The sequence below is a fragment of the Helianthus annuus genome, chromosome 2 (genome assembly GCF_002127325.2).
Source record: "Helianthus annuus cultivar XRQ/B chromosome 2, HanXRQr2.0-SUNRISE, whole genome shotgun sequence".
NCBI lineage: Eukaryota > Viridiplantae > Streptophyta > Magnoliopsida > Asterales > Asteraceae > Helianthus > Helianthus annuus.
In genome coordinates this window covers 81,770,248-81,775,367 of record NC_035434.2, presented here as the reverse complement: position 1 = coordinate 81,775,367, position 5,120 = coordinate 81,770,248, and the positions used below count along the sequence as shown (strand labels likewise).

Genomic DNA, 5,120 nt, shown 5'->3' with positions numbered 1-5,120 from the left:
ATACGGTAGCAAATTAGCTACCCATTTCCCACATAAATCTAAAGTCAGCATATTTTTATATATTTACTACGATATGGTAGCTAGATGGTCATAAATTTTGTGACCGTTTATTTTCGGTCTCAAATCTGTGGGAAATATAAAACTACGTGATAAAAATACTAAATTGTCACCGTTTTTAATGGTAGCAACAACAAATTTTAAGTTTTTATCCAGGGCGGCCTAATTGAGCGCGGGCCAAATTTTTGAGAAAAAAAGAAGTTTTTAGCCTTTCCACCTATCATTAGGGTTTTGAGTCAAGGGATTAGAACAACTCCCACTAACCCCAATGTCATTTAGTTAGCAGTGTGCAGCAATCGACAAGACGAAGAAGTCCTCTGAAAGATAGCAAATGTCAGGTTTTTTCTTATTGCGATTTATATTAATTTGTGCTTTTAACTATAATCATTGATCTATCTTTCAATTAGATAACCTAATCACGTCATTAGGGTTAATTATGATCTCGTTCTACTCATCCTTTACATACACATGTTAAGCACTACGATCGCACAGCATGTTAGATCCGATTAAGATAACATGACAGTTTGAGATGTATCTAGGGTTTTAATTGTAAGTCAATAACCGATGTCAGATTTTCTATTGTTCTTGTTGGATTAATTTGGGGTTTCTGACAAGATTTACATTTTTAATCTCATTTGCTCACATAATTAGAGTTATTATTGGTGATGGATTTAGGGCTTTGGGAGTAAGTGCTGTATAATTTGGGATATATTAGGATATAGGGAGTCTCTGGTGAGATTTTGATGATAACATCATCTTATTTGCAATAGCGAATTAGCGAGTATACATAGGTAACAGAGGAGGGAGCATGATGCCCTTTGCTATGATGAAACAAAATGACTTGTACAAAGTTCTTGCAAGCAATGTAGTTTCGAAAGTGGGAAAAGATGTCGAAAAGGAAATGAATGTAAGTTACAAACTAGAAGTCTTGATTGGTTCAGAATGTTGATTTGTGGTAAAATCATTTGAATTATCTACATGTTTACTGATTTGTGGTACTTTTATCAGGATAGAAAAATAGAAGCGGAGGTGAAACTAACCGGAATTCTTAACTTAGGAGCTTTACAACCTGGTGATTCTAGAAAATACGGGACTACAATTGCACCTGGACTCTATGCTCCTGTTCATCAACACTTCTTTGTTGCTAGAATGGATATGTCTGTTGACTGTAAGCCCGGTGAATCCCACAATCAGGTGGTTGAGGTGGATGTTAAAGTTGAAGGACCAGGAGATGCAAATGTGCATAACAACGCGTTCTACACTGAAGAAAAACTTTTGAAATCTGAACTCGAAGCAATACATGATTGTAATCCTTCATCTGCCTGACATTGGATTGTAAGTCTCTCTATCTCTCTCTCTCTCTCACACACATTTAAGGGGTTAATATGTGTTTTAAATTTGATTATGTGATAAGATACGTTAGAATTAGATAAAGCAATGATAATAAAATGGACCATAGGAGAGAGTGTTTGGATATATATGTATTGTAAGTTCTAATAAACTAATAATTAGGTGTGTAAATGTCTGGCAAGATTTGATTAGATTAGTAGACAATATAACCCAAAAAGAGATGTGCAAAGATGTCTTGTGAAATGAGATAGTAATTTGATATTAAAAAAATAAGAGTAAAATGCCATTTTCATCCCTGAGGGTCAGCTAGTTTTGCGACTTTCATCCAAAGGTTTGTTTGTTTCGTGTCTGCATCCTAAAGGTTTGAAATCTTGCCATTTTCACCCGGCTCGTTAACTCCATCCATTTTTCTCAATTAAGTCAAGGGTATTTTTATTGTTTTTGAATACTTGTACATTATGCTAAATTCTTGTACATAAAGTGAAATAGACCGAATTGCCCTTTTAAGTTAATAAAAAGGCGAAAATACCCCTGACTTAACGGAGAAAAATTGATGGAATTAACGAGCAAGATGAAAATAGCAAGATTTTAAACCTTTTGGATCCAGATGTGGAAAAACAAACCTTTGGACGAAAGTACTGGCTAAACCTCAAGGACGAAAATGGCATGTTACTCAAAAAATAATGAGTAAAATAATCAAAAAAGCATTTTCCAAAGTATATTTTATGTTTTGAATTTAAAATTAAATAGCGAACTTAATAGTGAAATAACGAAACTAGATACATATTTGGTGACCTATATAGTGAACTTTATTATAGTGAACTAGATACATATTTGGTGACGAAAGTATATGTAATGGTCTTTCCAGCTTATTTACGGCAGTTGATGCGATTCAACATGCTACAGCTTCTTAAGTGCCTGAGATCTTATTCGCTCGGGAAGGAATTCACTAATTCCGACATATTAGATTGGGCTAAACCAAAGTCAAGAGCCCGGGAAGTCAGACTTGTATGAAAAGTTTCAAGGTATAATCTTTTCATGTATACGTCTTAAATTTTAGAGTAAAATGCCATTCCGTCCCTGAGGTTTGGCCGGTTTTGCGACTTTCATCCAAACCACAAGGACGAAAATGGCATTTTACTCTAAATATTAAATGTATTTGGACGTGATTGTAATTGATTCCTTTTTGCAGGACAAGAGTTTATCAGATGGAATATTTTTCCTTGAACTACTTAGTGCTGTGCAGCCTCGGATTGTTAAGTGTTAACTGGTGCCTCGTTACCAAATGGCAGACTGGTACGCTTTTTCATTCACTCATTATCAACTTTAAAAATCTATATCTAACTGATCATTTTCAACGCAGATGAAGAGAAACAAATGAATGCAACATATATCATCAGTATCGCCAGGAAAATGGGCTGTTCAATATTTTTGCTTCCTGAAGACATAATTGAGGTACAGTATTCACAAAACGAGCATAGTTTTTCTTGATTGGTAATACTTAAAGCGGGTTGGTTTTATAAATCACTTTAAAACATTTCAGGTAAACCAGAAGATGATGTTGACATTAACAGCAAGTATAATGTACTGGTTCTTCAAACAACCAATTGAAGATCAAAGATCGTGTGGATCATCGGATAGTGATATTGGTAATCAACTCGAGACGAGCTCAACCTCCACGACATATGACACTGAGTCCGAATCATCGACAGACTGAGATTGCCAAACAGATAAGTTTTCAGTTTCACGTTCTTGTAGAGTAATTTACAATTCTTATCTGTGTTTTTAAATTTTTTTGTTGCACTAACTTTTTGTATCAAGATAAGTGGAACTAAGTTGGTTTTGTTCCAAGTGCAGATTTGCTTTTAAGAATATATTTGTGTATATAGTTATGGAATTGTATTTGAATGGAAATGGTATCTTGCTTTTTTTTTTCTTTAGTTACTTATTTGAATCTTTGACTTATTATTAACCTGTAAACCCGGCATGAGTGCCACCTCTTGTAACACCCAAAGTAAATCTCACATTGGCCATAGACAAAAAAGATCATGGATTCATAAGGAATGTTTGACCTCATATATCATGGACTGACACAATTTTTGCACATTTGCTAGGATGATAGGAGATCTTCATAGTTAAGCATAGGGGTGTACATATTGTCGGGTTGACGGATTGGCAAGTTGAATTATTCAACTTGAACAAACCCGCTTAACTCATTTATCTAAATGTGTCAAACAGGTTGACGGGTAATAAATCAAGTTGTAAACGTATTAATCGGGTAACTCATTTATTTGATATTTGTTTTCTTTGCAACCAACTTGACCCATTATTACTTTTCGTTAATTCTGATTTCTTGATTCTATTCATTGGTTGTTTTGTAGATTGAAAAGTTGAACTTAAAAGATGAGAAAAAGAAAGGTTCAATGGAATTATTGCGGGGTTGTTGGCTGAAAAAGAAAAAGATGCTTGATAGGATGTCACAAATTGAAGCTATGTTAACAGCTGTAGTTCGAAGATAGACTATAAACACTTGGTTTTGAATGTTTAAATGTTTATCTTATTAGGATAATTTTAGTTATTTTTATGTTTTGGTTGGTATTTATTATATGCTTTTGAAAACGATATGTTTTATATAATTTTTGGATTTTATTAGACTTTTTTATATTATTTTGTAGTTTTATTGATATGTAATTTTGATGAAAATAGCAAGGAGAAAAAAAATCTGAATTAAAAACTAATATTCCAAACCAAACCATTCTAGTAATCAGCAAATAAACGGTAGCAAATGGTTGCAAATTGTGTAAAAATAGTGGCTAAATGGTGGCAATATCGGTGGCTAAATGGTGGCAATACCGGTGGCGAAATGGTATCAAAACGTGCAAAAACTGATGGCTAAATGGTGGCAATATCAGTAGCTAAATGGTATGAAAACACGTCACAACTCGGTGGCAAACAAGGCGGAACGTAGCAAACATGAAGCGGTGGCAAATAATTTTGACCAATTTTGTGGTGGTAAAAATAAGGTAGCAAAATATAAACATGGTGGCTATTTGGTGGCATTAGGGCAATTGACACGGGTGTTTTTGTCACCGTATTTTCGGTGACAAACTGGTGACAACAAGGAAATTGCTACCATTTTGTAACCAAAAATTACATGACAAAAGCCATGTTTTTTAGTAGTGATGATTGTCAGAATATTCATATTTATCTGATCTGTACCTCCAATCTTTGATGATAAACACTTGTTCAGTATCTCCATTAACACTTGCCAGAAGGCAGGTAGCTTGTTTCTCTTGAATTCATTGATCTTTGAAATCTTTGCCTTGCAGCCCATTACAACATCAAGTTGTTCAAACATGTTTTCTTTTTCTGGTGCTTCTTCATAGTCTTGTTTTAGGGGTAGTTCCAAGCATTCCCTTATTTTCATTGGTGAGATTGTAATGAAGATATTTTCCCACACATGTGCTGTCAGCTCCATTTGATTTGATATTGTGAGAGTTTTCACAACTTGTTGTAGAAGTCTTTCTGGTACCTCTCTGATCTTTGTAAGAGCATGAGCTATTGGGCTTCTGATCAGAAATTCAATGAGAATTTGACACTTCACATCATATTGTTCAATGTTAGCATTCATTGCTTCATTGTTGATCTTTAATGGAAGATATTCAACTTCAGTGATTAAAGGAACAGAGTGTTCAGTTGGAGAGGTGTTGATG

At 34.3% G+C, this 5,120-nt stretch overlaps 1 non-coding gene across 1 annotated transcript; it reads left to right on the top strand.

Annotated features, from left to right (window-relative positions):
* Nucleotides 1-2,702: 2,702 nt before the first annotated feature.
* On the top strand, nucleotides 2,703-3,003 carry LOC110904025. The gene is made up of 2 exons (XR_004885385.1): nucleotides 2,703-2,862; nucleotides 2,951-3,003. It is a non-coding gene; the product is annotated as an uncharacterized LOC110904025 (transcript).
* The last annotated feature ends 2,117 nt before the right edge of the window (nucleotides 3,004-5,120 follow it).